The sequence below is a fragment of the Plodia interpunctella genome, chromosome 9, assembly GCF_027563975.2.
Source record: "Plodia interpunctella isolate USDA-ARS_2022_Savannah chromosome 9, ilPloInte3.2, whole genome shotgun sequence".
NCBI classification, from domain to species: Eukaryota; Metazoa; Arthropoda; class Insecta; order Lepidoptera; family Pyralidae; genus Plodia; species Plodia interpunctella.
This window is the reverse complement of record NC_071302.1, coordinates 4,840,888-4,866,067: the sequence shown is the minus strand read 5'-3', so window position 1 is coordinate 4,866,067 and position 25,180 is coordinate 4,840,888. Positions and strand designations below refer to the sequence as shown.

Genomic DNA, 25,180 nt, shown 5'->3' with positions numbered 1-25,180 from the left:
TTTTTAACAAAAGATCAAGTAAAATATAACAAACACAAGATGATAGTAGTTGAAAATTTTGATACTACATTTGGTACAAGTAATGTAGATAAATAAGGTCGACCAGATTGTTATCTTAAAAATGGAGAATAGCAAACGGATGACATATGCAATGAACAAAACGCGATGGTGACAGAGCTTGATGCTTGGAGATGTGAGCCAATGACGCGCGGTTCCGCTGTGCTTCCGCCGCGCCCGCCCGGCCGGCACTCACGCGTAAACAATTGCCCAGATTTGTTTGTTGTTCGTCACCCTTACCTGCGTACGCACCTAAAAATATGCCGTAATTTGTCATGTATCAATATCATGTATGTATGATTTGGAGAAAGTGTATTTTCCATAAAGCTATATTGCCCTATGTTGCCATGTTAGATCCTGTGCTAAGCGCAGAAGTACCATCAAAAGTATAGTGAATGGTCAAAATTTTTTTTATTACGTCTGAAATGAAAATAGTTTTTAAATGTCTATCCAATTATGCTTCAAATTCGTAAACTTTTAAAGTCAGATTTGATTGATTTATTAGATTAGACCGTCTGTTTACTGATTCAGTCTACAGATGTAGTATAATTATTTCGACCTTAAAAGTTTTCTCTTGCACAGATCGCGTTTCAGATTGCGTAACCTGAATGCGTCGGCGCAGATTTCGTCACCGCGGAAAGCGCGCTGGCCCATTAAATTGTTTTATTATGAACTCGACGCCATCTTGTGTATTTTTGGCTGGGTTTAGGTGTTTATCTCTTGGGCCACTGTCCAAGGAGTAATTAGTTAGTGTAACTTTATTTTTGTTGTGTCCGGAGATGTTTTGCAAGAGAACAAGCAAATAATATACTAATTTTTTTCATATTTCACTTTTATCTTACTTGAAAATCTCTTTAGTTTCAGTAAAAAATTAGAGATCGTCATATGTTCAAGCTAGACGAACATCTTCCTGTTGACGGCGAATAACACCAATGTGTTTGTCATCTCATATCTCATCTACACACACAACTCGTCTTGAGAATCACCTGTTTCGTTTTTCACTGTGAACGTAGACAATAGCTATTTTTGTATTCGTCACTAGGATTATGAATGAGTCAACGACATTGGACTCTTCTATTTAAATAAAATGCCTGTGATAAATATCAGATATTTTATTATACGGTTAAATTTTTTGTAGGTAGCGGATATAGAATTCTGCCAGTTTGGAAATTTCAGTAGCCGGTTCTTCGCAAATTTCAATTACAGAGTTAATATTTTATGATATGCGTGACTCACCCTAGATGTCCACATCACTTCACATGTCTGATGTAAGGATTTTGGACTATGAGGCGTAAAGTGCCGACACGGTCGCCATAATAGGTAATGCACGAATGTCGTTGCATTAACAAGCCAACTTACTTGCTTTTGAGACTCGGGGCTTACACGTGGCCATAAATCAAGGTGTCTTAGAGAATGCAGATAAATTTTAAACACAGTCTTTAAGTAATTATATTCACTTATCATGTCATGACCTATGCGTGTCAGAGGCTAAAGTCACTTCCTTCCAATTTGGTTTTCAAGGATATTAATATGAATTTTTATGCAGGGAAAATTTCCCTCGAAATTTAATTGGCGATTTTCGTATGAAATCCGAATACCGATTTCATGCGTGTGATTCCTAGATCCATCGCAACCCGCAGGCGCCGCGCCGCGTGGGAGAAGCAGGGACCATCGACCCCGCAACTATAAATATACTTCTCTCCTTATTCACGCATCAGAAACTGCTTGATATAACACTGTCTTTTAAAGTTCGGCAGTGTTTGTTATACTTAGATATAACAGACTGAAGATAACGAGTAAATAAAAGCCGGAAGGTATGCTTACAACAACACGATTTTATCTACTCTCACAACAACCATCGTTGGAATAAAATACGAATATGTTACTCAAAAAAATTCATTCACCTTATAACACGTTAAAATGTATACTAGCTACCAACTCATTCAAATTGTTTCGGCAAAGGTCAATGCCATCTACAGATGATAGCAATTGAATCAGATCTACTTGCACCAAATTAATGTTCATTAAGAGAGTGATGCTATATGAATGACTGGCTTACTTTTTCGTACATAACTGACTTGTATAGGTCCATAGTTATACCAATTTGTGCTACAATTTGCAGTATGACATCAGCGTAGTGATTCGTTGATATTATCGGTAGCAAGTAACCAGTTGACAGCTCCAGAAGTTTTATTTTTATTTTTGCTTTGACCTCTAATTTTATTCCAGCATTGTTAATAAGCTTGATCTCTTTATCGGGTCGGTGAAACGGAAACGCTTGTCCCTGAGATAGCTTTCCAGGCACTAGGTCAGTTCTGCGCTGTTCGTGTAACGGTACAATCAGGTTGTTGCCGTCCGTCGCCACAACAATAATGCGATGCAGTTTTTGAACGGTCAATGTACACCGCGCTCATTGATTTCGGAGCAATCCTAAGACTAAATGCGCATGTCTCTTACAAATTTAATTACAACATAAACACTATGAGTACCTTTATTCTAAAATTTTCAAGTTGATATTTTTCTATTATCTTAATACCTCTGTATTTGTTTACAATGTTATTATGTTTGTTACAAGATTCTTATTCATTTTCTGTGTTAACTCTTTTAAGACATGAAGAAACACCAAAACTTGTTTTAATTAGTTCTGTAATAATTACTTGATTATGTAAGTTATGTTTTATCCTTCGGATACTTATCGAATAAGGTGGCTAACGTCGATATGACATCATCTTTTTGATGCTAAAAAGATTAATAATTAAGTAAACAAACAGTTACTTACGTCTTATAAGTTGGGTCACTTAAGCTTGTTTATTTTGCGTTAGCGAAGGTTTTGAAATGCCATTTTACAGAAGTATTCAGTACAAAAATATTCAGATAATTATTTTTAGTACAGATTACAGTACAGATTCATAGTATTTTATTTTAACTTTAAAACTATCAAAGTCAGCAAATAAAATTGTTCAGATGTAGTGAAAAATGTTGTGAAATGTTGATCCTGACCCTTGTCAAATGTCAAAAACAGGTGCTATTGGGGTGGCTTACTTAATGCAGGTTGATATTTGTTCGGGATATTCCTGTTTAGTGATACTCCATTGAATCGAGTACCCTTTGTGACGTCATTTTGGGGAGCTCCACAAAGAATGAGGTAATCTCTAACCGTTAAAAAAAGTGTTAGGTTCTTTTTTGTGTTAGATCCTCTTAATGGATTACGGAATGCTATTACTCATACAACTTTTAGCATTCGATAAACGTTTTGTCACATAGGCAGGTTCTTAATGTCATTGTTTCTGGTATTTTATTGGGCTGTTGAATGATAAGAATTTTGATTAATGGATAACATTGGTCAAAATGGTCAAACGGTCATAAACGACTCAAGGTTTGATATACAAATCAGAAAAGGAACTAAAATCATAATACGTAACCTTTATATGACCGTCATTGTGACCATTAATAAAAATTCTTATCATTTATTCTTTTTAGTTCGTATATCAAAAAATAAATGAAAAATATGTTTAGAGTTATTATACTTACGTATTAGAACTATACAATTTTCTACGAAAACTTACGTAACGTGGAAAGTTTTAATTTATTGATACATATAAGAGCAACATTTGTGCAACTAAAACTAATTTGTTCTACAGTCCCAGAAGTGGAGCCCAATGACACGCATTCGTGTTATATTTTAAGTTTAGATTATACGTTCAAAATTGTCGGCGGCACGACAACGACATGACGCGACAAACACGTGAGTAACAATAACAAGTGACCCAGTATCTGCAGAAACGTGGCCGATGGAGTAGTAAAAATAGGAAAACAGGTTATTCCAGTAATAAACACTTAATTTATTCAAAATGGATCATATTGGAGACTATTAGAGATTATTTAGTAGTATATATGAATTTGTCACCTTTTCTTCAATTTATTTATATTAAATTCTTTGCAAATGTTATTGATATATTTCTAGATAGTAATGAGACTTTCTATCTTTCTGGATCTACATGAATTATTAAAATTCTTACTGGATTCTAATTGGGTACTTACATGCTAACTTAAAGTAACGGCGCTGGCCCTTGAAACAATTGTCACATTGCACAATGTTACAACTTCTCAAGACAAAAGGATGGCCGCTAGTTGCCTTTTCCCTTTTTTGTTCGTCCCATGTGATGCGTAGTCTTAACAGTTTCTCTTGTTTCCTGTTGTCGTTCTACATTTGCTGCTAGTACTCTAACGTACTGTCCATTGTTAGAAAGAATTTTAATGATAACGTTTTACGTGTTCCTAATTGGAATTCACAATGGCCTAAGATTTGTTTCGAGGATTGCATTGAATGGACCTGTCAATAGTATGTACTTGAAGCAAATCTTTATTCCTTTTTTACACAAACATCTAAAATACCTAATAGACCTATGTTAAATGCCTAAACCTTACTATTATTTTTATCTGTACACGTGTAAATTATATTTATAACTACGGATATGAAAATGATATTATTTGATGTGATAAACGTGCACGGTAAATATTTCCTTATGAATAACAACATTAACAACACAATGATACCTGTTGTTCTTAGTTGAAAAGCCACAATTGTAAGGAGAAAAAATACGTGTACTGATCATTGTTTGTAAAACAACATGCAGTTAACAATCTTCACGCAGTTCATTAAACTAGCTTTCATAAAACAGTAGTAAAATTTATTTACCAAGGCGTGTTATAATGTGTATTTTCATTATTTTGATGTTTGCTCATGAACATCGTAAAAACTGACTTTAGTGAGATTGAACATAAGGCTGATGTTATTCATAAACCGGATATTAATGGCGACTCCGATCGTTTCCATCGTGACATTTGAGATCGAGAAAATAGAACAAAACCGGGTCATTTCCTACAATAAAACTAATATCCCGCGTAACAGGTACTAGTTAAAACTAGTCAGGTTTTGAGAAAACATATTTTGATGTTTTAACAATTTAAAAAAAAGATTATTATAAAAATATAGATTTACGAATCATGTCTAGACTAGCTCTATGAATTTCACGATGAATCAGTGTTGTTTTATGGTAGGTTCTCTTAAAATAGGTATCAACGAAATAACTTAAAATTACTGTTCCGTTTCTAATGTGACTCCAACCACAAGTCCTACGCCAAGTTTTATCCCTTGGGTTTCAGATCTAATCACGTTGAACCCAAGCTGAATGCTTTTAGGATTGAAATTAGAACCAGCGTGTTTTACAAAGAGCATTGTAAGATCGGCTGCATCGACATTGAATTCAATTGCTTTCGTAATAAAATCTATTTTGAGAGATCGATTGTTTATACCGCTAAGTGTGTCGGCAGCCGGAGTGGTTGCAGACATCTCGTGTTTCAGAAGCGTGGTAGGTGTTAGTCTCAATGATCAACCGCTCTTTGTAAGTACTAAACAACTATAATTTACTTGATTTATCGTCATTATTAGGTTGCTATTGGCTGTTAGGTATTCCTCTTGTTTGTAAAGCTAATTTAACTAGACTAAGGTCTGTTAGTTTCATCATTAGTGTTTTTACAACTTACTAAAATATGAATAAGCTTTGTGAAAAAGTAAGGTATGTAGGACCGTGACATGATGAACCTAACCTAATTGATTTTATTTGTTCTTATTTATAAAGTACAAAAATAAGTCTAGTATTCAATTTGTATATTTTAAGAAATGACATAAAACAATGCAAATGACATTATAAAATTGAATATCACGCTTGAATTATTTATCAGAATAGAATCTGATCTTGTCACGTTATAGGCGCGGTAAGGTTATAGTTAACATTATATCCCACAGTCCAACTGATATAACAAACACGAGTGCTTACAAACAAGCGATTCAAATAGTGATTCAAAATGTAAAACATCAACTACTGTGACCTGTTTAACGTTTGAGGTAGTGACAACATCTATGATATGACTAAATATGGCCTTGTTAATAGCAACTGATCCTTTATCATTGTTATGACCAAATTATAATGCTTAGCTTGATATTTCAACCATATTTTTAAGACTTATTTATATCAATTATTAATTTAAACATTTAAGCCCGGACCGTGATTTTATATTAGCATTTCTAATACAACTGAATATTATTTTACTTAATTTACTTCATTCATAAGTTTAATGACAGTAGGTATATCAATAGTCAACTCCGTATCTAAATATGATTTCACAGTACAATTCATAATTCTGACAGCAAATATACTATTCGTTACAGGGTTTAATACACAATGGGCTATATGTTGTCGAAGATATAGTTACTTGCGGTGACGTCTATGTTTATTTATGTTGATAGGTTATATTGCTGAGGTACATATACCTGTGAGTTTTTAGTACGTTACTTAAAATAGACATGACATTTCTTAAAATGACAGAATAGTTGTTAACTTAGGACTTTATTGAGACCCAAAACATCATTTAGACTATATTTAACAACCATTGGAACATTAGATTGGCCTAATCTTGTCTCAAAATGCTAATGGTTTAATTTTTAAATAAAACCTACCTCTATTAGTATTGCATACGAAGCAACTCCGTATTATATGGCATAGCAATTGGTAACCAGTACATATCTAATCATAGTAAGTTTAACAAACGGCTGCAAAATAAAACCTATATTAATCGTATGACATTTACAATTGTCAGTCGTTCATAATTAAATTCAAATTATATTATAATGAGGGTGCTAATTGCTTAATCCAAACATGATCGGAAAACGATCATGATTCATGGAACTAAGTCAAAGTTTCTTTGTTATTATTTGCAAAACTGTACTCGTAGGATTAAAAAAGTCTAGTTGTTTGCATCTTATTCTAATGGGTATATATCACAGTACCTTATAAGGGTAGAGGCCGGGTTTGAGTTCCACCTACACTATATGAATGACCATATTCGTCATCATGGGCGGCCTGGCAAAGAGCGAATGGCTACCTTTGTGCAACTTGATGACTGCTTTGCTTTGATCGTGGGCGGCCGATTCACCTTCGATGTTGAGATTGTCTTGTGCGTGTAGGTGGTGCTTACTTAACCAGTGCTTAGGAAGTGTCGTTTTGCTATACTTTGATTTCGTAATGAAAATTTAATATCCGTGTGGGAGATGATGTTACGATTGTCTATAATTTGTTTGGAAGTCATTGCATCTCAATTTTTTAGTTTTACTCTTTTGGGTCCAGTTTATAGTTCATATTTGATTATTAATCTAGCATTTTTGTCAAAAATACTATTATGAATAAGCGTTGTAGATCTTTTACTTGTATATCTGTTGTAGTAGTATTGCTATTTAGCCCTATTGCAATACGTAATCAATACTTACTATACAATATGCAAGAACACATCGTTTTTAACACCGGTCATAAAATTATGTTTCTGGAATCAATCAATTTATTGACTGTAATAAGATTTTAATGAATTAGGTACATAAATAATATAGCTCATATAACCCCTAATCTCATTATGGTCGGTCTGTTTCATCTTGACTTGACCTCTTAAATAACCGAATACGTAATGGATATTCTTGCGAACAAACTGAAGTGGTGTACTAAGACTCGGTTATTTTAATTACGGTTTCTTTAAGTACGTACTCAAGTTTTATGCGTGCTTCATTTAATAATAAATATGGTATGGTTTCGAGCTATTTTATGTTATTACCTTGACACAATCGGCAAGAAATCTAGTTGTTAACACTCAAATCATTAAAAATTCCATTGCTATTCATATTGGTTGCAGATCACGATTTTAGTCGACGCTTCTTTGTTTGATTGCCATTTTATTTCCTAGAAAGGAATTATTGTTAATTTCCAATAAGTTTATTCAATTTCTCTCTTTTAAATTGATGTCATTGTGGTGCGTTGCAAGAGTGACCAAACGTGTTTTCCAAGCGAAAGCCTGATCCTGCTACTGTACGTTTGTTTTTTGCATCAACATTACTGGAACTGGCTTTAAGTTATCAAACAATCATTTGTGGTCACTGGCGGACTTTTATTTAAACATATAATAAAAACGCTCCCGTGCGGATTTGAAAATATGATTGACATGCTGTGTTTTCCAAAAATCATGATGCATCAAACAAAACCCGTTGTGTGATATAAAAGAGAAAAGCTTAAAAATAGACAGATGTGAAGTTTGTTTCATACTATATAGTGTCGTACGTCAAAGGCAAGCAAGTCTTTCAAAACATAGCGTATATCAATTTTAATCGTTAATTTTACATCATCTGCGGTAAAATAGCACATTATGCTGTAACTACATAATGGAATAATTAATTAATTGAACCTCAAAAAAACTGTATGTGAAACCGCACTTAAAAACTAGATTTATCACAATGAAAACCTGCTTGAGTCTCGTCATTCTGAGCCAAATTTGAAAAAAACACCACATTGATTGACATTTCATCGAGGGACCTTTGAACTTCCCTGTTGGACAATGGTCGGTTCTCAATTAGTTGGCGCTATGCCCTACGTGGGTGGTCTGATTCTTTGACCCTTAGTATAAATCGGCTTTAGTACCACCGGCAGGTGACGTGATAGCATGGGTTTTGACGTCTTGTAGGCTGACGTGCTTTATTAAATTATTTAAAGTAATTATTTTACATCCATGTCATAATATCAAGTCATGTATCGGCACAAGTTGATTATTTTGAATCTATCACGTCTTTAGATGCTTCTATCAATGCATCAATCCTTATTTACTTAATCCATAACAGAGTAGAAATGTCATTTTTAGTTTAAGTTTTAAAAATGTAAATCCCTATATTTGAGGAGTTCTATGATTGCGATTCACGATCACAAGGATTTTCCTTTCAGCAATTTCAACTTACTTAATTTCCTATAATGCTAATAATGGTAGGTACTTATAAAAACAATGACTAGGTCTAAGAGTCTCTTTGACAAAGTGTATTTAATAATGAATACAAGAAAATAATCGGTAAGTGTCCGATATGAGAGAGATTGAGTAACACAACTGATGATTTAGCAAAATCATCAGTTTAGTACTAAAATTGTGATACAATTTATTTAATCGTCGTGAAAAAAATAATAATTAATATTTTTAAATTTATTTGTTTTAATGCTTAGATTGCATTATAATTCAGCCTATATAATTTAGAAATTATATTAATCGTGTCGTGAAATTATTTCATAGAAGTGTCAGCATGAGTTATGATAACAATTGGGCCCATCGCCAACTTCTTCATCGTACGTGCACCCTGTTAAATGCCAAAATAAATAGACTTTTATATCGATCAACGCTGGTTTTAATTAAACGAACTATTTCTATAGGGACTCGTAGCTTGTATAGGCCGAAGAGTTTAATTCTAGCTGAATAGATCAATTACTGTACAACGAATGTTAGATTTAACTAAGGGTTAATTGCACCAGGCTACTTTGATGTTAACTTTAACCTACGCGCCGCTAACATTTAGTCAAAATGCGTATGCCTGCCTACTTTGCGTTTTTCTACGCAGGTTAAAGTTAACATGAAAGTTGACTAGTGCAACCCACTGTAAGTTTTGTAGTTTCAAGCAAACAAAAACAAGATTGAACAAACGAACTGAAATGTTTGCGCTTTCTATATACTAACATTTTATTGAACACTCTACTAATATTTCAATATTAGTTTACAATGCATTCTCTAAAATAACTGCCTACTTCTCATGTCGTTGACAGCTGGTCCTTATTCTACCAGTGATATTTGTTCATACAAACGCAGTTACCGGTTCTTGGCATGCGTTTTAAAGATTTCATTTAAGTGACGAAACGTCACGTCAGCGGGAATGCTCATTACAAACAAAACGATTAACAGAAGCATTTTGAAATGTTCATTATTACGATGTTGTAGCGCTACCCTGGATTGCCGGCTTGTACCCTGGATGCTGAGCCAAAAAATACATTCGCTTACATTGTAGTTGTTATGTACTGTTGGTATTTCTATTTAGAATATATACTAGCGTCCGCGCGTCCGGCTTCACTCAGATAAATCCATGATAAGTTATTCATCTAAACCTTATCCGCAGGAATTACGCTATCTATTGGTGAAAACCGTAAAAAAGTACGTCCAGTAGTTTTGAGTTAATTGCATACTAACTGGGGGAATTATTTTTATAATATGTAAGGTTATGGATATTATGTCATTGTCAACTAGTTGCAACACCACTTAAATTAAAATGATGTAAATCTTTAATAAGATCATACAATTAATTTGACAACAGTACGAGATAGAAATTATCGGGCTTTTAAGTTTATAAGAATTGCATGTCGTAAAAGATATCTGGTATCTGGTTCTCTCAAAATGGAGTAATTGAGATAGTTCTATTTAATAACAGCAAATCATTCAGCCTTCTTGGGCATAGTATGCAGTAATTGGTTCGGTATGCACGTCATAGATTAAAGAACACAAAACGGGCTGCGTTATTTCTTCATAGATTTCTTAATAATTATTTCAATAAATAGTGTATTCGTTATTAACATTATTTGTTATAATTTTACTAAATTTTATCCATATATGATGTGGATGCTTTCTCATTTCCATTAAGTATTCATTTAAAAAATCAAAGCAAAGATTAAAATCATATGCTAAATTAAATACCTTTCTGATTAGTCTTAAGTCTCTTTAGAGCTAAACTTACCAAATTCCTTATTGCAAAAGCTAAATCATGGGAATATTTTGACTACGGCACAAACGTGTCAAATTCACACGAGGAAAATATTGTTTTTTGCACGCCCATATGTAGCGTCGTGTTTTTGAGTTATTATGTCGTTGGCCATTCTATTTTATGTAAACATTTCATAACGGAAGCAGTGAAATCTCAGATACTTAAAATATCGTCAGACAAATACTAATTCTCAAAAGCATGTTGCATCATTTATGTGCAAACTAAACCAAATATCATCGACGTTACACATTGTTGCGACCATTGGAAAGCTAATTGTAAACATTTGTTATTTATTAGTGTCAGGTTAGATCAATAAAATGTCTGGAACTTGTGTCGAAACTTTGTTATATTTTGCGATCTCTTGTCTGATATTATGTGTGTCTGGTATTGTCAATTCATTAGGAAACTTAGTAGATTGTGTGACTTCTGAAATGATAATGTCCGCCTTCTGCCTTGTATTTTATTATGCCAGTACTACAGACAGTTTTGTATATGCAATGATGATAAACACTATATTCATAATAAATAATTTGATTATTAAAACTAACATTTGCTATGATGGAAAAGTTTTTCTGGGAACCCAGTAAATAAACATGAATAAATATTTTCCCTTTATTACGTAACTATAGATGAGAGGATTAAAACACGTTCTTCATTTCAATCTGTAAGTTATTATCAGCTTATAATTAAGATGGTGTCCTTTTATTATTTTAATTATTAGTTTTATAAGTACTGTTTTAAATGGCCATTTTATTATGAATATTCAACTAGATGTTGATTACCGTTTTAATAATAGGTACATAATTTTACATAGGTACAATATTTTATAATGAACATTTTGTTTCCAGGTAAGCATATCCTATACATCCTAACTCGTGATGACTGAAAGTGTGTAAGTGATATTGTGACGTGTTTACCATTGCGAGTACAAAGCAAGCACCATTTGGTATTTTTATAAATGACGGCACATCCCGAAAACGGGACATCATTTTATAATATGTAAGGATAATACAATAATTATTCCGCTCATGCGGCATCCTCATTATGTGGTAGGATTCTGTCCCCGTTATCGGGTCCCATTGAGGTGTGCGGCTTGAGCGAGGCTGAGGAGGTATGGCGGTCAATTAGTTCGGAGGAGTTACCACTAAACAGAAGTTCACAGCGACAGTGGGACAATCCTTTATGCAAGGCCATCCAGGAGAGGACTCTGTCTCAGTGCAGCCGTTTGGAGGATCGTGCTCGCTTTCTAGCTTTAATGGAGAAAGAGTCTGGTTATTGGCTTCGGGCACTCCCATCAAAACATGTAGGCACTCTTTTAGACAAAACCACTTTTACCTTGGCTATGGGACTTCGCTTGGGTGCGAAAATAAATCAACCCCACATTTGTCAATGTGGTATGGCCGTTAACAGTTTCGGCCATCATGGCCTGTCTTGTGTGAGAAGTGTAGGGCGAATTCCTCGTCATGCATCTCTCAATGATATCATTCGCAGAACATTGGCAACGATTGGTATCCCCTCAATCTTGGAACCCAACGGGATATTCCGTGCTGACGGTAAACGCCCGGACGGTATGTCCCTTGTCCCTTGGCGCTTGGGAAGGAGCCTGGTTTGGGATGCCACATGTGTTGACACTTTGGCACCGTCACATTTACCGTCCACCTCTCTTCATGACGGCGCGGCGGCTAGTGCGGCTGAAGCAGGCAAAATGCGAAAATATATGGGTCTGGTGGATAATTATTATTTTTTACCTTTTGCTGTTGAAACGATGGGTCCTTGGGGTCCTGAAGCAAGGCTATTTTTAAGAGAAATAACGACGCGCCTCGTGGAGGCAACGGGAGACTCGAGGGCTGGCAGCTTTTTTGCTCAGCGTGTAAGCCTCGCTATACAACGGGGCAACGCTGCCAGTATACTGGGCACGTTGCCTCCCTGTGGCACGTTTTAAGATTATTTTTATTTGTAAAACGGCATTTTTGTTTTGTATTTATGATGCTTTTTGTAAATATGAATAATAATAATAATAAATAATTATATAAACAATAACAAAATTTTTGATTCAAATGCAACATTTCTTATGGAAACTTACACCATTGTACAAGTTTACTGTATAAGATTATGGTAATAATTAACTATTATTTATTAAAATTAATCTGACCAACCTACTTAGCATCTGGGACAATGTATAAGTATCACTTGCATCCTTTTATTGTCCTGTGGTGTAACTCTTAAATTACGTGATATGAATTGCAAATGTGATTATGTGAAGCGGTGTGGCATAAATATTATGCGTTTTGATTTAGTAATTACAGTAAATATATATTTTTTTTTCATATCCGCTCATCATTCAAGCTTGTTTTTGGCCAGTCAGACTATTCTTATTTATTACTTCATAAATGTCATTACCTTTAATATTCTACAGGTATTTAATAAAATATATAACACGCTGGTCTGGGAGTACAGAGAAATACAGAGTGTGCCAGCTGCTTCTCCTTCCGTGCATATTAAAAATCAAGCAAGCATCACTTCTTCCTTTCACCTTTCCTTCAAAAATAGTTTTAAATAAGGCGTCGTGTCGTATCAAGTGGCCAATCATTCTTCCCCTTCTATTTTCTATTTCTGTCAGCAGTCTTCTTTTTTCTTTAACTATTTCCAGCACTTCTTCATTGCTTTTTCTCTCTATCCAGAGTGTCCAGCTTATTTTTTCTATCCTTCTCCAACGCCACATCTCAAAAGCGGCTAATCTGTCGGTATCCTTTTTGGTCAGTGTCCATGTATAGCATCCATATAAAGTTATGCTCCAGGATGAAGGGGTATTTCGAAACCTAATGAGTAAAAAAAATTTATAGATATACCCTTTGTGCAAAAGTATATATCGTGTTTTTTTCTTATGACTGCAAATCTAAAAAAGCAGGACATAGTTGTCCCAGAAGGAACACTACATTCTGGAGTCAAAGATCGGGACCTCTGGCAACACTCGCCGCATGACTATTTGCTTGCTCAATAGTATAAAAAAATGGCATCCCTTGGCACTGTTTAACCCAATAAGGGATAAAGAAGTGATGTTGTATCTGTATGAATACAATATTTATTGTTTTTCTTTCATTTATGATTGTAACAATCATACATCGTGAGGTAGACTGGCATTTCCAAGCATTAGTCACCTGAACATTAACATGCTGTGACATGTGCTGATGATTCATATTGATCTCCATGCATAATCTTGTTTTCGTTACTACGTTTTAATAAAATTATTGGCATCACTTGAGACATCACATTGCATATCGAGTCAGAATTTTGCGCATGTGTTTTAGAATATACTCATCTAATTATTTTTTTCAATAGACCAATGCTGAGCGTTTCTGAGCTGATCAGCATGATTAATATCTAATTGATTTCGTTAGATCGATAATTTATTTAAATCAAACGGATGTTGGCTTAATCAGTCTAAGTTGTTGGTTGAACAAGATTAGTAATTATTTATTAATGGTACTTTTTTTAATTGTCATGAAATATACTGCGATAATAATCTCACACAAACACACACGAGGTAAGCTGTTTTATTATCCATGCTTTATACATATTGTTTTTTAAAATTCAATATTTTTGTAATTTTTTTTTGCTCTGATGATACTCGTAGCCCTATAAAATAATGTAAACAAGTAGTGTAGAGAAAATAGAAATAAACAGTATTGGTTTGACCGCTCCTAAGCACTGACGTTTAATTTAACTTTACCCCTTCTATAAGTCATATAGAAAGGGCACCAGTTTATTTATATTTAATTATTTAAGATGACATAATTCACTGCATTGCAACAATCTTCCAAAACAAAGTATGGAAGCTTTATTTAATAATAATCATAATGATCTCTAATTTCCTGCCAAATATATTTATCTGTACGGACTATAAATATCTGTTTCATCATTGCATTTATAACACAAATACCAACTTAATACATTTTAAGTACACTTATTGCAATGATTTAAGTAAAGCCTTGAACAGTAAATCCATCTGTGGCATAACGTCAGCATCATTAATGTTTGGAATAAAAATTATGTTTTGTGACCCATCAATGTAAGAAGGTATAATGTTATTTAGTGTATCTATACATGTATAGATAGATGGACTTATGTACATGTGAACAATGAATAACATATTCTATTATTTTGAATGTAAATTAAATGTAAACAAATTATCTTCTTGAAATCTTTCTATATTCCTTGTTTGTCAGTAAAGACGTTATACTAATTTCGGGACCTTTGCTACATGAATAGAAATAGATGAATAGTTTTTTTTTGTGTATTATATAGGTATTACTAGTGCCATATTACTTTGACCTATCCACAGTCTTATAGCGTCAACAGTCTTATTTAACACTGATTAAGAGTCATTAGTTCTGTGATCATTTCATAACCTTTTATTGGTGTCATTACAAGTTGTAACACCCAACGACTTTGTTTCATATACTAGCCGGTAATTCATCAGCTAAAGTACAGTTTTCCTCATAATGTTTTCCATTGCCGATTACTAGTAGTATCTACTACTTATACGAAAAGTGCATTCTTTATCGCGACAAGTAACTAAATCAGTAACAAAACGAAACCAAGGGTTGTTAACGACATCAGAATGCGTTATGAATGTCGAGACTGATAGGCATTCTGCACGATGCCAACTGTCGCCGAATTGGCTCACGTCAACAAATATCTGTTGCACTGACCAGTTAAATGATCAGACTTTTTTCATTCTACTAGAAGCTCAAACCTAGTAACCTCTCAATTCTATACACTGAATAATTTCTTTAATTTGTCAAAATTTTCGTCAGTACTTATTTTATATTGCTGTCAAAAAATTATGTATCAGCTTGTCATATCCTTCTTCTTGTTCAACTTATTGTCATGTTAATACTACATACGTTTTGTGCTTTTCTCATCCATCTTTTAGGATTTGTGTCCTACGTTGACCATCAAATGGAAAAAATTAGGCCCTTAAAGCATTTCACACAGAAATTATTACGCCAAGATTTTGTGCTTTGAATTAATGTTCCCTGATAACGTGCTAGAATACAATGGCTAGGTAGAAATAGTTATAATTAAACTATACTTAAATAGGTATTGTAATCTAGCATGTTGTCAGACTTGTCACCAATCGGTTTTCTATTGAACGTGGACTTCAGTCTACATACAGATGTAGTTCACCTATTGGCTATTACTGCAAATTAAATTCTGTTTCATTGGCCAATTGATATACAACTAGTCAGTACTAGCTGTGTTATCAGTTTAAGATTATTATCTTATATCTACAACTATCTTATATCTACTGCTGCCCTATTGGATAACCTCCCACGGAAGTCGATCGTTTCTAAAATTAGGACACTCCCACACCAAGCAAAATAACGTTTTATTTTTAGCGATCACATTTTATAGTGTGGTATTTATCGAAAATTATTATCAACTACATTTTCGATGGATTTGATTCTTCAATATTTGCATGACTTTACTTGACATAGTAACATTGGACGAGTGATATTCTTAACGTAAAAGCATCAAGTTACATAAAAAGTATCGACACAGACTTTAAGTTAGACTTGTTACGAATTTGACTCCACAATCGTGCAATATTTAACATCGATTCCAATCCCACATATAACATTAACAATTTCAAATTATATTCTATCATGGAACATCTTGACGTTAACTATGTTAAAAATGTTAAATACATTGAAACGAGTTCAATGATAACAATCCAGTGCTTCTACTTCGTGGTACGTCAACATTACCAAGATTCAGAAACGCCCTCTTAAAGACTAACTCACTGCGGTAGGCGGTGATTGAATAGCTGTTGACGTATTGACAACGTGTCTTGTCATCGATTTTATTGTAATTACTTATCATTATGATTTATAATCTGCATCTGTATCTGACTTGTATATTTTTTATGTTTATTCCTGTGTACACCGTACATGACTTATATAATTGATTGATCATCAAAAATAAATGTATTATGTTCATGATCCCTCACAGTCTATATACTTATCATAAAACTTTATTATGACTCACAGACCTCAGGTTTCCGTTTTTGTAATTTATTATTAAAATTTAGTAGCTGTAGCTATGAAAATATTCTTTTACGCCTTCCTCCTGACCTGACATCAATTTTTCCATCGCTTCATGGCAGGAACTCTGACGGCCATAAAGTTTCTATTACCTATTGAACAAGCATAATGGTGCGTAAAAGTTGCAAACAACAGGCTATCATACATAGCAGTGTTTATAATAATGATTTATAATAGCTGTCTTTAATGCCTGAGTCACATTTGGCTTAGCGAAACCATATAGTTTCCTAACAGTAAATCTGCCCTATTTACAGACTGGCAAGTAAACCGTGAAAAACAAATATTAAGCGATAAATCAGCTAAAATCTCTGGTTTGCTCCATCGCTTTATAGCTATAATAAAAGAACCGTCAACTGCGGACAGTTCAGAGAATAAATAGTGTAGAACGTGGCGAGCATTCTGAAAACTGGGTAACATAACGAAACGACCAATGGTTTGTTACAAAATTCGACACATATAGGAGCTCTCAACTGGTACGCTTATTTACTCGAGTTGAACACGCGTAAATTCGACGGAATTGCACCGTAAATCTAAGTCCAGCCTGTATGAAAACACATTTCGCTGAGAGCAAGTGTTAGACAGAAGGCATAACTCTATTCTATTAAAATTAGTTACAGCATATTTTGAAATAACAGTACAAATCTCAAATATTTGAATAGTTGCTGATCTGAAATACATATCATTGCAAATGTAATCTAATTTTGCTTTTAAATGCAATAGTAGACTACATATAAGACTGAGAATTAATCGAGGAAATGTTAACTGAAAAACATAATATTGTAAACACACATATACTCTTAAATAAGATTACAGTAAGTGACCGGCACTCTTCTGGCATAATGAACGTGGAGTAGATTTTATACCAAGTTCTCAGGCAATACTCAAAACTACACAACACACTTAAGGTGCCGTTAACTTTTGTGAAACTGGCCGTAAAAGTAGCTGTTCCCGGAGACCAGTTATTGGAAAATTGATAACAGTTTCGTCGACGTTGCGTTGCACAAATAATTGAAACCCATACGGCTTCTTGTTCGAACGCAAACATGACGTATTTTCAAAAATAAATTTGTTTAAAGCAAACTATATTTATTTGTCGTGTATCGGTGGGCAGTGAGTAAGCTGTATGTTACTCAATGATATTTTACCATACTCCAAATACTTAAAAAGGACACAGTTTGTTTATATATTTTTAGCGTTTCACGTGTCGATATGCCACTTTCTTGCTTCCATTTACAAACAGTCGTTTGATATTTTTAATTCGGTCTGATTCATTTATAAATCAAATTTAACATCTTCAAAAATATAGGCAATTAACATCGTATGATGCTTTTAACACCATGGGACAAACACGGACGACAGAAAAAAATCGCACCTGCTGTTATCATGATTTCTCATGGCTTTCGCAAGAATAAATCAATCTCATCAGTATTCAATGATCATAATCAGTTAACCCTTTGATCATGCATAGATTGAGATATCGAGATAAACGAGTTTCAATCACAATTGTCAGGTTTGCTGACATTTGCAACTGGTTTCCATTTTAAGGTTTTGCAAGATTTCAGTTTTGCCGTCGACAGTGATGTATGGGAAAAATTTTGCAATGCTATGAGTTCTGAATGAAGTTGTATCCTTTGAGCATTGGTTCATTGAAGATTGAGTCACGTAATGTTCTCGGAAGAATTATTGTCATACATCCCACGCTATTGTAATGAATAATATATTGTTGGAATTAGAAACAAACATCACCTTTGAGTGAGTTGATTGTTGAGTAAAACGAAGCCCATGAAAAGCATGATTGCAGTACCTATTGAAACCTTGAATATATATATTTTTTTATATTTATTAGCGACAGGGCCTCGCTTCGCACGAGGTGTATACATTTTTAGGCATAAATAGTCTAAATAACAATGAAAACTTCATCAATATCCGTCGTATGGTTTAAAAAAAAAAAACTTGGAAACAAACAGACACGGAGGATAACTTTGTCTTATAATTTTTCGTGATTTTCGGTCATGTAACCAAGTATACCCATAATTATTTTAAATGATGTCTTTGTGTCAAAGTCATAGCCTGGGTCTGAGTAGCAATGTAGCATTGAGTTTTCGCAGCCACACGTCAGAATCAATCATGATAAATACAAGTTCAATAAACGGCAAACATTTTGATGATTACGAAAATGGGTTTCTCGCCAGCTGTGCATCCGTTACAATAGTTTACAACTCCATGAATAATTCATGCGTCTTGTAGTATAGTCTGTGGCATTTCACCAAGGAGGCAGGAAGTTTCTTCTATTGACTGAAAGTGACCGTTTGTTCAAACAGCTACTATTCAAACGCATGTAGTTTGTGAAAACAGTGTAAGTGCATCTACTGGTTTGTACACCTTATTGCTTATTGCCATCATTTGAGGTGCTAATCCACTCCTCATACCGCCATTTCAGGTTTTATTTGAGTGTGAGTAATTTTCTCCGAAATCCGTAAATGTTATCAAATAGGTAATCATTAAGTTTTTTATTTCCTTCAATAAATTTAAATTTTAAAATAAAGTATAACATAATTGCATTAAGATTAGTCCCCTGATAACAAGGACGGTTGTTTCTTTAATAATTTGATTTGTCAAGCTGTATCGCTTTACAAATTACTGCTCGTTTGCGGACAATGAAACAATAGTTCCCTCACAATTTTATTCACCGGATGTAGTGCTTTGTTTCTAATTATTTTTACTTTTTATCGATAAATAATGGCAAATTTACGACACAATTTTAATGCTTTAATTTGCAACATTTTTAATCAATCTTTAATAAGCACATTTAATGGTTATTAAACTCTAGTATTTTATTGGTATAAACGTTTTAAAATGTTGTTGATATTTTTTTATTCAAAATAAGGATATATTTGTTCTACTTATGTATGCACGATACAAAGAATGAATCGCATGTTTTTGTTAACTTTTTGTGTTTACTGCTATATATTGCGTGATTTGGTTTTGTATCGTCGACGCAAGTGAAGCAGTCGCTAACTGACCGTGTCGGTCCGTTTACGCATCAGAAATCACCGTGAGAATATTCCCTGTTGTCCCCATTGTTCTAATCTCACCCTCATTTGTATTGTCAGCATGCGAACGAATCGATGATCGATCTTTGTCAATAAATTTAACTATCAATCCCATAATGTATATATTTTTGAAATTGTTATTTATATGAAAACTGCACATTCGTATTGATCAAGTTCTAGTGGGTCATCTCATCCCTTCTCATCTCATTATCTTTTAGTTGGCTGAACCTATTTTGCTTTAACAAAACTAATTTATATCCTAAACATTAATCCAGATAGCAAGTGATACATGCGCATTATAATTTCACCGTCTAGACATAGCACGTCCGCTTTCCAAGTTATTACACTAGTTGCGTCGTTAAGTTACAAAATGTACGTTATCACACTTTGCGATGAAAGAAATTAACAGTTTCTACATCGTGAACCTGAGAACGAGAGTGAATTTTGACGCCGCGTCCACTGTTGCGTCTATTTTTCGCTTATTAACTCTTATTAGTAAACTCATCTATGCGGACTGATTGTGAATGATACCAACAAAGAAAAACCTTTAATGGGTCATTTTGTAACAAAAGTACATCTCTGGTAAGAACCATCCGTACTAATATTATAAATGTGAAATTCTGTCTTTCATTTGTCTGTCATGTTTTCACAGCTTTACTTGCTCCGCTAGGCCAATTCTGATTAAATTTGTAATATACTTATATAGTTTATAACCCAAGGTCAAACATAGGCTACTGCGGCTAGCCGCAGTAGCCTATGTAATTAGCATCTGCAGTTCTAGAACTGCAGATGCTAATTCTCTTAAGATGTCACGACGAACAGTATCTAGTTTTTCTTTGAACATGTAGAAGATTTGATTACTAATTATCGTACTCGTATAGTTCCCACAACCAAATTTGGTCGAAAATATATGTCTCACACTACTGTCTACAATTTATTGTTTTATAGTGATCGAAATCTTACAAGGAAATCAGTAAGAAGTTGTAGGCAAATGAGCGCTTTGGCGTTGGACAATAAAACAATCACGTAGTATCCAGTGGCTTCGATTCCGGATCATGTTATCTTGATTTTGAAGTACTAGTCTGTGTCATGACTGTGTATTAGAATGTATAGAATGTAGGGATTACGGGCCCATCTAGTACAGTCAACAGTACACCAACCTGCTCAAAATCGTTGCCAATCCACCTTAGTTCCGCCGCACAAAGGTCCCAGTATGGTAACTTGCTTTGCACTCGACTGTACTACCATTGTTAAAGATGACAATAGCAGAAAGATTATATTATCTGAAACTGGTAAGCGATAAACAAAGCAATGCCCTGGAGAGAAAAGATTACGATTTATTATGATATGCTGTGCTATTACAGTTTTCATCTCTCATTAGATAATGCACATGCTTGTATAAATTGCATTGAGTGTATTTGCCAAGTAATATTTCAAACATAGTTTTTAATTTAATTTAAAAACCACTGTTATACTTTATATAATTTAAACGAGTTAAACTAGAATAAAGAAAGGTCAATTCAACTTTGCTTTTTAATATTTCTTTCAAAAATATATCTCTCCGAAATATTTTGTTTCTTTAAGAACATAATAGGCAAACAATTGTTTGACCGGCACATTTGTACCGGTTCGTAAGGTAGACGTCAATAATAAATTACTTAAAACAATAATAATATTCGCATGTATATCGCAAAGGCCGGTGCACACCGAACTCACATACACATGAGAACATATGATTGCGCACGCGTGCAGCCACAATTCCATACAATATTTGCTGCATACCCATGATTCGAGCTTCATTCGGTCCGGCATATATGAATTTATAGATATTATTTTCATAATTCTATCCATCACCTGATTTCGGTGTTGTCTCCCTTGGTTATACAAGTTATGCAATGCATTCATTCAAGAGTTAATTTATCATAATCTCTGTTTATGTGAATTAGCACTGAATTCTAAAAAAGCAAAAAGTAAGGTGCCCAGGTTTCAAGTTTAGATAGTATAACCTGTGATTGTGGTTAAAGTAACCGGAGTAAATGGTAAAATTAATACTCTTCAGCTAATACCACTGCATTATGCGGTTTTTCAACAAGAGATCATAGTGTATCATTACTATTATAATATTTATCATCATTTATGTAAAATTCAACTAGTATTATATTAAAATTTTGCTTTTCTCGCCTTTCTTGGACATAGTTAAAAGATGTACTATCATGCTAACCCAATATGGATTTGGTCTGAGTCAAATCATATCTTTCATTAATTCGATTAAACATAATATTACTAAATCATCCATATATTCTGATGAATCCACCTTTTCATCAAAAGCCGGTTGTAACCAGCTTTTTGCTATTTTCTATCAGGTGTTATTTATTCATAAAAAATATTTGATATAAAAATAACATAATACTTAATGTTCTCGATTTCTTAAAGGTACATTTATAAATATTAAAATTAAGTATACCGAATAGCTGTTATGAAATGTTAACCTTGTTTAGGTTAATTTAATTATGCATAAGCAAAGCGATCTTCATCAGGTAGCTCAAAATACTGAGTATACAGAAAAAGATATCTTCATATCTGACTTCACCAACCAAGGGACGGTAATGACAAATACCACTCATTTCTTCCATACATGTCTTCACATAGAAAGCACTTGATTGTATTTTTTTTATTTCATCTTGAGTAATATTCAAGCGATATTTATGAGTCCAGAATGTCTTTTCGGGCACAAATTATTTTCCAATATGATTAATTGATGCGTATCTATTGATGTACATTCTTTCATGAACTTTTTAGTAGCAGACAATAAGAAGGAGTCTTATCTGTTGTCCGTTTTTTGTATTCAAAGGTATAAAATGTTTGGAGTTACGCAAGGAGATGACCTCTTACATTGACACTTCTAAGAACTGGTTCATGTCAAACAGAATACATTAATCAAAGTGCTACGTATTTGGACTGACAAACGGACAGCCTCCCAGGTCACCTGCGTCAAAACATTGTATATCTTATTGTTAAGGCTTTTGTTTTTGGCTGGATGTTTTGAAATCTGTATTGTTAAGGTGTCTTTACAAGTATTTCGACACCCATCAACGTCTGTTGTGACAAGACCCAGACTTTTTCAAACGCTCTTGACGCGACCTTGTATCGATGACCACAGGTTTCTCCATCAATATGATAAATGCTATTACTATTGAAGAATTGACATGTTGATTATAAAAAATATAATTGTTTAATAAACAATGATTGGACGCGAAGTGTCAATCATACACGGATTTGACTATTCTAACATTTGAAGTATAGTTTTTATATCATCCGTTTCAAGTCGAGGGATTCAATTGTTATTTAATTCGAAAATATTTTTTTGCACTTGTTTACCATGTCATCATTATTTAATGTAGTTAAAAGACGAAAAATAATCAACAGGTCACTAAAATTTTCTACCCACACATATTCAGGTCAACCGAGTTGAAATGAAATTAATTGACACCCTTCAAGAATGCCGCAAGAAATTCCGACTGGTCCATCCTGCTGGGCTGCATCAATATGCACGCGAAGGTGGCAATTAAATACACAATCCGATGCGATCGCGCGGCCACCAAATGTTTAGATTACGGATAGGGCTCTTCCTGCATACGAGTACAATATCTGTTGTCTACGTATAGCCTAGAATTTAAAATATCAGAAACCTTAGCACAAAAATTGTCGGTTACAGGCAGGCAAATTATATCCAAGCTTGATTAGAAGACTTCTCCGTGTCGACTTTACTAATTGCACTATCTATACCAAGTTTGACCAGAGTTGGCCACGGCCAAATGAACATATATGTTGAAATGACTCGGTAATATTAAAGTAGGACCTTTTGGATTAAGTAAATAAAACATCGTTTTCTGTCGCTATTTATTCGCTAAAATGATTCGATCTTATGAGAAATAGAGCTCTCGAATTTCATGACTTCGGTCTTTTTGAAATTCGTCAATTCTTCAATAATGCTTTAGCATTCTGATTTCTTATTGAAGAACAACTATTATCTTCGAGAATTGTTATTAGATGCTATAATTGATTTTAGCTACTCCTGGATTTGAGTGTGAGGAACGGCTGCCATTTTATTATTGAAATGAAAAACAGATATACTTCTGTGCTCCGAATTTGTTGGACTCTGTGGCGAGCAAATGGGCTGTTTACTGACTCGCCCTATAAGGCGTGAAAGCGAGACATTGTCGCCAGCCATGCTTGCTGGCCAGTGGGTTCACATGTAGCATTTGATAGCGTGAGAGATTAACAATATAAAATTGACGAGCCACGGCTAAGTTGTACCGACATGACTATCTAAATAAAAGTAAAACTCCAAACTACTGCTGTATATATATTTTACATATTAATATTTACACGTGGATGTAATCGTTTCAACTAAGTAGACACTTTCGGGCTCATATAAAGCAGAACGTTTATTTCGAGTTATTGAAGAGTCTCGCTTTAGAATTAGTTTATGGACTAATTAGCGTAAAACCAGCTCATCAGTACTAACTGTGAGTACTGTGACGCACTAGCTACGAACAAATAGGTCGACGTAATGGCACTTACAAACTAAAATGTAAAACAGATATCCTGAATCGTAAATTTAAATTATTTCAACCGATTGAGCGGTAAAATTGTCGTCAAGAACTGGCACGATTTTTATGAGGATATCAAAAACAGATGGTCGCTGATTACGTAGTTAGCTGAGTCACACACACTGCTTATCTGGATAAGGCACATAATATGAGACTCCACGTTTGCGCAATGACTTTATATTCTTGGAGGGAAATCGATCTTCCAGATAAAAGTCTGACGATGTTAAAATGTATTTCAGTTTAATTGTATGAAGCAACAAAGAAATTTAAATCTCTTAAGTTTTAGGCCGACCGCCTCTGATCCCAGCAGAAAAGGCAAATTTAAAAAGTACTGGTTCCACGTAGTCAAGGATGATATTATGTGTGTCTAATAACTAATATGTCGGAGTCGAGAAGAAAAAGTAAGAAGGCGAACCGTAGCCTACGATGCTCTATGATTGAGGAAGAAGCCGAGAAAACGCCCACATTAAAAGAGGGTTAATCTCCAAAGTTTTAAAATTATCAGAAGATTTCGTTTACACTTTAAAGGAAATGGTTGGATACAATTTTTACCATAATTGGCATTGTGATCTGTACCATTGTCTTTATATTGTCGGAATAATTCTGTCATTGATATAATCGTTTAGGACTATTGCATCAGCGCAAGGGAGGTCAGTGGGTAATAGTGCGTCATATTGTCAGAGGTGC

The 25,180-nt window shown here is 34.1% G+C and overlaps 1 protein-coding gene across 6 annotated transcripts in view; it reads left to right on the top strand.

Moving 5' to 3' along the window:
- Positions 1–25,180, top strand: part of how (held out wings) — a 61,927-nt gene that overhangs the window by 11,008 nt on the left and 25,739 nt on the right. The gene's annotated exons all lie outside the window — the stretch shown is intronic.